This window comes from Rhodnius prolixus, unplaced genomic scaffold (genome assembly GCF_049639745.1).
Source record: "Rhodnius prolixus isolate KJV_2025 unplaced genomic scaffold, Rpr scaffold_10, whole genome shotgun sequence".
NCBI lineage: Eukaryota > Metazoa > Arthropoda > Insecta > Hemiptera > Reduviidae > Rhodnius > Rhodnius prolixus.
In genome coordinates, this window is record NW_027411615.1 from 7,873,626 (window position 1) to 7,884,981 (window position 11,356).

The following is an 11,356-nucleotide window of genomic DNA, read 5'->3' on the forward strand; positions in this document are numbered from 1 at the left end:
TTCGCCCTTTTTATTATCAACCAATGTGAATTAAGTTACCAGCTGTGCAAAATGAGTACCTGGTCTCCTGCTTTCTGAATGGCTGTTATTATCTTATAATAAGCCACATCTCTTCACCATGATTCTAGACTGAGTATATTATGTTGCACTGATACAAATCTGCCTTTTTTCTTAGCTTTTCTTAGGTTCTTTGTAATATTTTAATTTTTAATATTTTTTGCTCGTTTAATTAAACATTTTTTCCGAATATTAGCCAATATACGTTTAAAAATAATTTTTTTTTATAGAAATTTAATTGTTAACATCCCACAAAAATAAAAAAAATACAAACAATTTAACATCGTACACTAATATTACCATTATAACATTACCATTATACCTGTATTTATGGGTAAATCAATGTTTCTTAAGTAAATTAGTTTGGAAGAACGAACTCATCAGAGATATTTTAAAAGTGTAAAACAATATTGAATAAAAAAGTTTAACTTGAAAGGATTTGAAAGAAGAAATTAACAGATTCAGCTATGACATCTGATTTGGTAGTTGGACGTAAAGCCTGCCTGAAAATTGGCTTTACTTTACATTATTAGATTTAAGAATGCTTTGAAAATGAAATAAGCAGTATCTGCTTAGATTCTGTACAATAACTTCCTTAATATTTTTTTACTGCGCCATGCAATGTATTGCTTTGATTCCCCTCTACGATGGCACTTTTCTTTTTGTTGTTTAATTTTAACATAATATCAAAAAAGTATTTTTTCTGCACGTTAAGTATTTACTGGTATCTGCTTGATAGTACTTGTAATGGATTTATAATTTATTGTATTAGATAAGTTTAACTATTTTTGTTCATTTAGTGTGTAACATCCTGTTTATAAAATAGTGTATGCCTCATGGTTGTGTAATCAAAAAACTGGTATTTTAAAATAATATATTATCAAGAAAATATAAATAAATGAGTATTACAAAATAAAATAAAAACTTGTTGACATCTTATTAAAATATTTTTGAAAATGTGGAAGGTTTCAATGCTAGATAATACGGTTAGTTTTATCCGTCACAGCGCAATTTTCTTTTTAATCCTGATCGGGTTTGGACTTTAGAGGTTGATTTTTTTTTTTTTTTTGGCGCATCAACAGCTGAGGTCATTAGCGCCCGGAGCTTTTTCCAGTGCACTGCCGGCCTCCGGACAGTGTTCTCTCGTTACAGACAACACTGTCCATCACCGGACAGTGAGCTGTAAGAAGCTCCTAGGAAGAGAAAATGTTAGGGGTTAAAAAGAAAATAATAGCTAGGTCAGTCAGTCTGGTGGAAGAGAGAGAGGCAGTGATTATTTATACAGACAAAAACCAAAATATATAAATAAATAATATTTTTTTTTTTGTTGAGAGGGGGGTCAGTCATTTGTAATGCACCTCTTAATGAAGTGAATTTGATTTTGTGTAATAAAAAAAAAAATTAGGCTTAGTAATAGTTGGGAAAAGAAAGGATTAGAAGACCAAAAGTGAGCGGAAACAAAAGAAGAGAGAAAATCCAGGAGTACAGAAGGCAGTGGGAGCAGATGAGGAAAAAAAAAGTTGCGAACCGAACAGAGTTGGTTCTGACGCTGGCGAAGTAAGTTGAGCCTTTGGATAGCTGGTGAAGAAAAGTAAACGAAAACTCGCTTGCAGGAGGATTTATCGTGTACCGAGAGAACGAAAACTCTAAAGGCGTACAGGCAAGAGTAGAGAACCAGGCGTCTGCCCAATTCAAGTTGAATTTAAAAGGAGCGGTGAGTGAACCCCAGCGCTGGTGGTAGCAAAGGTAATGGAGATTGGACAATTTGACAAAGTTTGAATCTGTTATTATTCCGAACTGAAGTTTTTTTTTTTTACTATTATTATTATTTAAATTTATTTATTTTTCTTATTAAATGTATACAATGTGTTGAAAATATTCTTTGGTCAGCTGGGCCCATTAATTTAATTCCAAGCTTTGTTTGTATAACTAATATAATATTCATGTTCAAGAATTGCTAACCAAGCATTATATTTTCTGTTATAGATCATAAAATAGCCTATTCTGATATTGAAGTGAGTACGACCTGCTGTAGCTGGTGCATTACACGATGACTGATTGCTCCGTAAATCTAAATTAAATTAAATTCCTGCTTCCTTATAGTTACTGTTCTCTCTTTTACTCCAGCCAACCTACTATTCCGGGTATTGGGGGTTTTCGCTGCTGTACCCCCAAGAACCTACTCTTACCAGCCCATAAACATCCTCTCTCCCTACACCATTTGTTTAATCATTTATTATTTTATTTTCTTTTATTTATCTTCATTTATCCCCTTGAAACCGGTACTTATTTCACTCGAAACAACAGCGTGGCGCTCAAGGCAACTATAAACCGCCCTTCCCCACCCCTTCTTCACTGAGCTAGTGGCACTGCTTTGCCTTCCCCATCGGGGAGCGTAACAAAAATCTAAGGGTCAGCTGCTGGATTCGAACCCGGGACCTCCGCGTGGGAGTCCAGTATGCTAACCTCATAGCTAATCCCTTCCCTTAGAGGTTGATTGAAAAGTATGTAAAGAGATTAAATATCTAATAGTTATATTTGTGTGAAACACTCATACTTGTTGCTTTAATACACTGGATTCAACCCAAAAACAAGCATGCTATAACTAATAAAATTGTACGTATTTCATTGAAACTAAAATTACTAACCATCATCGGACAGTGAGCTGTAAGAAGCTCCTCTGAAGAGAAAAACTAAGGACCAGCATCTGGATTCCAACCCGGGATCTCCGCATGCGAATTCAGCTCGCTAACCACTTAGCTAATCTCTTCCATACATTATTACGATGTTGACGCGTCTTAAATTAAAAAAAAAATCTTGGTTCTCGGAGCGACTCCTATTCTCCATTAGCCAAAGGCTGAAGTTACACTTAAACATAATCCATGATTATTTCATTTTTAAAATCCAAAACGTTGTCCAAATCGCCTTCAAAGTTACTTTCAAATTTTCGAAAAACTTCGGCACTTTTAGAGATTTAAGGCCAAACTTTTATGGTTGGCCAATTTCTTTGAGGTACTTCTTTCCCTTCTAGCAACAATAACTCTCAATTATTATCCTAAAAAACGGCTAATGGCAGTTGTAAGAATATAAATTTTTATTGAACCTGCTTGCATCCAACGGATTTTTTGTGTTCGCCAAATTTCCATTGGGCTACACCTTTTCCTGGCCACAGAGAAAAAAATCCGGTGTTGTCATTTCTGTGACTTTAAAGGGATTGGTTTATAACAGTTGGTCATAATGTGCGAGTGATTTCAGAAGTTATTTTCAGAGCTTTTTCTGTATCAGAGAAATCTGTATCGTTTGGTATGAAGAAGTGGCCTGGTACCAGATATTTGAAAAAGAATATTTATACGCTAGATTTGTAGCCAGTTTATTTCTATTTGTATAAGGAAGAAACAACAGCGTGGCGCTCAAGGCAACTATAAACCGCCCTTCCCCACCCCTTCTTCACTGAGCTAGTGGCACTGCTTTGCCTTCCCCATCGGGGAGCGTAACAGTTTGGCGCCCAACGTGGGGCCCGAAGGGTGGTCTTTAGAGAGAAGTATATCTTTTTTATTGTAAATCTAGTCTGTAGTATCCATATACAGTCTTTATTTTGTTTATCCTAAATAGGAGAGTTGAGGACTAACTCTTAGTGTTCCCTATTGATCCTTGTTTCTCTTTACCTTCTCGTTTCCTTGTTCCCTTGCCTTTCTCTTTGGTTATCCTGTGTACCATGGATGTAGGTAGGTTAAACAAAGACGAACTTCAGTACGAAGCTAGGGTCAGGCGCCTATCGGATGGGGGATCAGTAGAGGAGCTGAGGAAGAAACTGAGACCTATTCTCAAATTAGAAAGAGAAGGAAAGGCGGTATTTCCCACCGAATTTACGTCTACTCTTAGCGAGTTGGGGGTTTGTCGTGAGAAGGTACAGACACTGAAGGCAAGGATAGCTGCCTTAGGCGACCTACCAGCCCCAGGGGATATTAAAAGAATAGATACCGGCCTCCAGCATGTGACCAGTAGGATTAATCGGATAAGACCTATGGACACTGATAAAGAGTCATGGAAGGAAAGAGACGAATTAGCTGACGAATGTGCATACCTTTGGGCCTGTTTAGAGGAGTGTCGTTGCGAACAGGAAGGTGCTCAAGGGCTAATTGGGTATCCGGTGTCGGAAGGGCTTTTAGTCCAGCCTTTCGCCCAAGAACGTGTTATATTGGCGGCCATAAACTTGCAAGTATCCCAGTTTACAGGAAGTCGCGAGGGGATTATAGGGCGACAATTAGAAGGGACTATAGCGGAGCTGCTGTCCAAATTGACACTCGCTCCTGTGGGGGACCAGCAGCATGAGAATACACGATTAGAGTATTTGAAAGAGGCTGTTAATTGTTTGCAAACATTCAATGAGCGTTCCCAAATTCAGCTTCCTTCGTGTGACACGCATCAGACGGAATCTCCAGCGGCAACCGGGGTTTCCAAAAGGAAACAAATTCCAATGAAGGAATGGGGAGTAAAATTCTCAGGGGATGGTCAAGGGCTAAGTGTCCATGCTTTCCTTGAAGCTATAGAGGAAATGAAGGTAGCCCGAAATACTAATGATGACGACCTCTTTGCATCGGCTTATGACTTATTTACTGGCAGAGCACTGATCTGGTATAAGGCAATTAGGCGCGAGGCAACGACTTGGGACCAGGTAGTTCAGGAAATGAAGGCTGAATTCGAGCCTCAAGATTACACTGAACGTTTATGGGAGGAGATACGGGCCAGGACACAGGGAGATGATGAACCAATGGGAATATTTATCGCGATCATGCGGAATTATTTTCACCGTCTTCCTACCAGGCCTAGTGAGACAGAGATGCTCCGGGTCGTTATGCGTAACCTCCACCCATACTATTTAGATCGCCTCTCCTTGCACGAGGTGTCGCGGTTGGACGATCTTGTTGAGAAAGGGCGACGAATAGAAGCGACGCGTTGGCGGATTCAGACTCACCGTCCACCTCCCTCAAGAAGATCCGTTTTAGAACCTGATTTGGCTTATTCGCCTATTTCTCGAAGAGTTGCGCCAGCATTGAACCTTGCGGAAGCACCAACAGGATCAATGTGCAGTAGAGATAGTTCGTCAGATAAATGCCCCATGAAAGGGGGATCTGAGAGACCGAAAATCAGGGGTACTTGTTGGAATTGCGACCAACCAGGTCATTCGCACCGATGGTGTAAACAGACGAAAAACCCCTTTTGTGAACGCTGTGGTACAAAAGAAGTAACCACGGAGGAATGTACGTGTCCACAAAAGAAGGGAAACTCCAGTGGGGGACGAGCTTAGGACGCAGCTCGTATTCGCCCCATCAGTCCAGTCGAGACAATCCCGAATGGCAGGCATGGCTGGCAACGATAAGAGGAAGCGACATTCGGCCATCCCTGCCCTTGTGCCAGTGCAGTAACGCTGACAGGCGTCCATATATTAAGATCACTATTCTGGGAATAGAATCTGTGGGGCTTCTTGATTCTGGGGCAACAAGATCGTTGTTGGATGCCAATTTATGGGCACGCTTTGCTAAACTGAACATGCAACTGGATGTCACTAAATCTATTACTGTTTCTTTAGCGGATGGGTACAAATTACCTGCGTTGGGATGTGTATCATTACCAGTAGAGTTGTGCGATAAAGTTAGGATGGTCGATTTCCTAGTAGTACCAAACCTGAAATACCCACTAATTCTCGGTATAGATTTTTGGACGAACATGAGTTTAGTACCCGACATAGGGAATCGGACGTGGACCTTCAATGATTCAGTCATGGCGGTAGAGGCGGTCCCAGCTTTAATTGATCAGTCCTCCTTAGAGGAGTGGCAGAAGCCAATCTTAGAGGAACTGATTTCTAAATGGAAGGGGACCCGACCTCAGAAACTAGGGTGCACCAGCAGAGTCAAGCACATGATCGAGACAGACCACCGTCCGATCAAACAGCGCTACTACCCGGTTTCGCCACATGTTCAGGAATCATTGAACAAAGAGCTGGATGACATGCTTGAGCAAGGTATAGTAGTCCCATCCAAAAGCCCATGGTCATCACCTGTCGTACTGGTAAAGAAATCAGACGGAACTTATCGGTTTTGTGTGGATTACCGGCAGGTAAATGCGGTTACGAAGAGAGATGCCTATCCTCTTCCTTTCGTTTCTCAGATTCTTGACCGGTTACGAGATGGACATTATCTCTCTTCCGTAGACATAAAGTCGGCATATTGGCAGATCCAAATGGAGGAAAGTAGTCAAGAAAAGACGGCCTTTACGGTACCTGGTCGTGGGCTCTTTGAATTCACGAGGATGCCATTTGGGCTTCATAACGCCCCAGCCACGTGGCAAAGGCTTATTGATCATGTTCTGGGGGCTGACCTAGAACCACATGTTTTCGTATACCTCGACGACATTGTGGTGGTGACGAACGAATTCGGAAAACATGTAGAGGTATTAGAAGAGGTATTTCGGCGACTGGCTGAATCAAAATTAACTATAAATTGGGACAAATGTCGCTTTTGTAGGTCGCAATTGAGGTACCTGGGCTACGTTGTGAATAAGGATGGGTTACAAGTAGACCCTGAGAAGGTCTCATCCATTATGACTTTTCCAGCCCCAAAGTCTATCAGGCAGGTTAGACGTTTTATAGGCCTAGCGTCGTGGTATCGTCGATTTGTCCCAGACTTTTCAACCATAATATCACCGTTAACCACCTTGCTAAAGAAAGGGAAAAGGTGGCAATGGAATGAAGAACAGGAAACAGCATTCATTGCCATAAAAGATAAACTTATTTCTTCACCGATCTTGACCTGTCCAGATTTTAGCCTACCCTTTATCCTTCAAACAGACGCGTCCTCTTCGGGCGTAGGGGCTATTTTGTGCCAAGAGTATCCGGAGGGCGAAAAGGCGATAGCCTACGCTAGCAGAGGACTGACCGCCTCTGAGAAAAAGTTCTCGACTACCGAGCAAGAGTGCCTGGCCGTTCTCTGGGCAATAGAGAAATTCAGACCCTACTTAGAGGGGATGGAATTTACGGTAGTCACTGATCACATGGCGCTTAAGTGGCTTAATAATCTAAAAGATCCACAAGGCAGGCTAGCCAGGTGGGCTGTGAAATTACAGCAATACACCTTCCAAATCCGTCACCGACCGGGGAAGTTAAACGCGGCCGCGGATGCACTTTCAAGGGTTGAGGAGGATGCCGAGGTGACGGCAATAGATTGCACTGGCCATACAGACTCCTGGTACCGAGATTTGTGCACTAAAGTCAGTACGCGACCTGATGAGTACCCACTATGGAAAGTAGAAGGGTCGAAACTGTACAAGAGAATAGTGGATCGAAGGAAAATCTTGGGGGAGGATCGTCCTTGGAAGTTAGTGGTGCCAAAAAGCGAAAGGAAGAAGCTGTTATTCGACTTCCATGATAGTTCTATGTCAGGTCATTTAGGTTCCTACAAGACTCTTCAGCGACTGAAGGAAGGTTATTATTGGCCAGGAATGGCTGCAGATACAGCGAGGTACGTTGCTAGGTGTCCGACCTGTCTCGCAATGAAACCCTCTCAACAGGGACCAGCAGGGTTGATGGGAGGGCAGAGAGTTGCGGAAAGCCCCTGGCAGGTAATTACTGCCGATCTAATGGGCCCACTTCCCTTGTCCACTAAATTAAACAGATGGCTGCTAGTGGTATGCGACTATTTTTCAAAGTATTCCATATTACTTCCTTTGCCGACCGCCACATCCAATAAGATAGCAAACTTGTTGGAAGAAAAAGTTTTCCTGAAGTTTGGTGTTCCCCAGATAATCATCTGTGACAATGGCGTACAGTTCAAAGGTCGCCAGTTACAGGAAAAGATGCAAGAATATGGGACAAAGACGTGGTTCACCAGTCTTTATCACCCTCAGGCGAATCCCACGGAGAGAGTTAATAGGGTAATAAAAACCATGATGTCGTCTTATATACGGGAGAACCATCGCCATTGGGATAAGGAGCTATCAAAACTGGAATTCGCGATAAAGACAGCAGTACACGACGCCACCGGGTACACTCCCGCATACCTAAACTACGGCCGAGAACTGCCCAGGACCGCGTTTGAGTATGAGAGGGACCCACCGGATGAGACCAGCGGTGAAATAGGTCTGAATCGCGAACGACATATGGAAAAGCTGAAGGCGATGCCAATCCTTTACAAGGAAGTCCAGGACCGTCTCGATCGCGCTTATGAAAAGGGGCAACGCGCTTATAATTTAAGGAGAAGGCCTGTGGAATATCTAGAGGGGCAGGTAGTATGGTGTAGAACCCATCCACAATCCGATGCTTCATCTTACTTTTCGGGGAAGCTGGCACCGAAGTTTGTCAAACGGAAGGTGAGGAAAAAGATTTCCTCTGTAGCGTACGAACTTGAAGACCCCTCAACAGGAGTATTTGCGGGGGTATGGAGCGTAAAGGACCTTAAAGAACAACCAGTGCAAGAAGAGTCCTAGTCCCATTAATTCCTTCCTTCGTTAACTTTTCTCTCCCAGGTTGCCGCTACATTCAAAGTTAATAAAAGTTATTAATCAGGCTACGTCTCGTTGTGCTATTATTTTCTTTCCTAGGAAGGAAGGGAGAATGTTAGGGGTTAAAAAGAAAATAATAGCTAGGTCAGTCAGTCTGGTGGAAGAGAGAGAGGCAGTGATTATTTATACAGACAAAAACCAAAATATATAAATAAATAATATTTTTTTTTTTGTTGAGAGGGGGGTCAGTCATTTGTAATGCACCTCTTAATGAAGTGAATTTGATTTTGTGTAATAAAAAAAAAAATTAGGCTTAGTAATAGTTGGGAAAAGAAAGGATTAGAAGACCAAAAGTGAGCGGAAACAAAAGAAGAGAGAAAATCCAGGAGTACAGAAGGCAGTGGGAGCAGATGAGGAAAAAAAAAGTTGCGAACCGAACAGAGTTGGTTCTGACGCTGGCGAAGTAAGTTGAGCCTTTGGATAGCTGGTGAAGAAAAGTAAACGAAAACTCGCTTGCAGGAGGATTTATCGTGTACCGAGAGAACGAAAACTCTAAAGGCGTACAGGCAAGAGTAGAGAACCAGGCGTCTGCCCAATTCAAGTTGAATTTAAAAGGAGCGGTGAGTGAACCCCAGCGCTGGTGGTAGCAAAGGTAATGGAGATTGGACAATTTGACAAAGTTTGAATCTGTTATTATTCCGAACTGAAGTTTTTTTTTTTTACTATTATTATTATTTAAATTTATTTATTTTTCTTATTAAATGTATACAATGTGTTGAAAATATTCTTTGGTCAGCTGGGCCCATTAATTTAATTCCAAGCTTTGTTTGTATAACTAATATAATATTCATGTTCAAGAATTGCTAACCAAGCATTATATTTTCTGTTATAGATCATAAAATAGCCTATTCTGATATTGAAGTGAGTACGACCTGCTGTAGCTGGTGCATTACACGATGACTGATTGCTCCGTAAATCTAAATTAAATTAAATTCCTGCTTCCTTATAGTTACTGTTCTCTCTTTTACTCCAGCCAACCTACTATTCCGGGTATTGGGGGTTTTCGCTGCTGTACCCCCAAGAACCTACTCTTACCAGCCCATAAACATCCTCTCTCCCTACACCATTTGTTTAATCATTTATTATTTTATTTTCTTTTATTTATCTTCATTTATCCCCTTGAAACCGGTACTTATTTCACTCGAAACAACAGCGTGGCGCTCAAGGCAACTATAAACCGCCCTTCCCCACCCCTTCTTCACTGAGCTAGTGGCACTGCTTTGCCTTCCCCATCGGGGAGCGTAACAAAAATCTAAGGGTCAGCTGCTGGATTCGAACCCGGGACCTCCGCGTGGGAGTCCAGTATGCTAACCTCATAGCTAATCCCTTCCCTTAGAGGTTGATTGAAAAGTATGTAAAGAGATTAAATATCTAATAGTTATATTTGTGTGAAACACTCATACTTGTTGCTTTAATACACTGGATTCAACCCAAAAACAAGCATGCTATAACTAATAAAATTGTACGTATTTCATTGAAACTAAAATTACTAACCATCATCGGACAGTGAGCTGTAAGAAGCTCCTCTGAAGAGAAAAACTAAGGACCAGCATCTGGATTCCAACCCGGGATCTCCGCATGCGAATTCAGCTCGCTAACCACTTAGCTAATCTCTTCCATACATTATTACGATGTTGACGCGTCTTAAATTAAAAAAAAAATCTTGGTTCTCGGAGCGACTCCTATTCTCCATTAGCCAAAGGCTGAAGTTACACTTAAACATAATCCATGATTATTTCATTTTTAAAATCCAAAACGTTGTCCAAATCGCCTTCAAAGTTACTTTCAAATTTTCGAAAAACTTCGGCACTTTTAGAGATTTAAGGCCAAACTTTTATGGTTGGCCAATTTCTTTGAGGTACTTCTTTCCCTTCTAGCAACAATAACTCTCAATTATTATCCTAAAAAACGGCTAATGGCAGTTGTAAGAATATAAATTTTTATTGAACCTGCTTGCATCCAACGGATTTTTTGTGTTCGCCAAATTTCCATTGGGCTACACCTTTTCCTGGCCACAGAGAAAAAAATCCGGTGTTGTCATTTCTGTGACTTTAAAGGGATTGGTTTATAACAGTTGGTCATAATGTGCGAGTGATTTCAGAAGTTATTTTCAGAGCTTTTTCTGTATCAGAGAAATCTGTATCGTTTGGTATGAAGAAGTGGCCTGGTACCAGATATTTGAAAAAGAATATTTATACGCTAGATTTGTAGCCAGTTTATTTCTATTTGTATAAGGAAGCAACAACTCTGAGAAGACGAGGACAAAATTTCAGGGTGGGCTTCCTTTTCGGCCCATCTAACTGTACATTCCTCAAATACATTCAATAACATTCTGTTAAACTCAATTTTTTTAAAAAAAACTAATTGCTTGAATAAATATCTCCTACAAATAAATGTAACTATGCCAAAAATAAATATCTACAAATACGTGAAACTAGGCCACTGTAGGATGTTCACAAATACTGTACAATGAGAAAAAAATTATGGTAGTTTCGGCATTGCTTTCATTATTAAATGGCCAGGGTGAGTTAGGCAATTGGTTCCTCCCTAAAGACGAAGAAGAGTCAGACCAGACGAATAGGAGGCGGAGATAGAGGAAGTTGCTGAACGAGAACTCCATTCAGAATCAAGAGATTGTGGAGAAAAACGACTTTTAAAGTGAGAGAAAAGCTAGATTACTTACATACCAGAGGGAAAATCTTGACCAGTCTATATTGTTGGGTGTGAGTTAATAAGTGCTTCT

The 11,356-nt window shown here is 41.0% G+C and overlaps 2 pseudogenes; both read right to left on the bottom strand.

The window, feature by feature from the left end:
* Nucleotides 1-1,266: 1,266 nt before the first annotated feature.
* Nucleotides 1,267-1,896, bottom strand: LOC141456774 (uncharacterized; annotated as a pseudogene).
* A 6,772-nt stretch (nt 1,897-8,668) lies between these two features.
* LOC141456773 (uncharacterized) lies at nt 8,669-9,298 on the bottom strand (annotated as a pseudogene).
* Nucleotides 9,299-11,356: the final 2,058 nt, after the last annotated feature.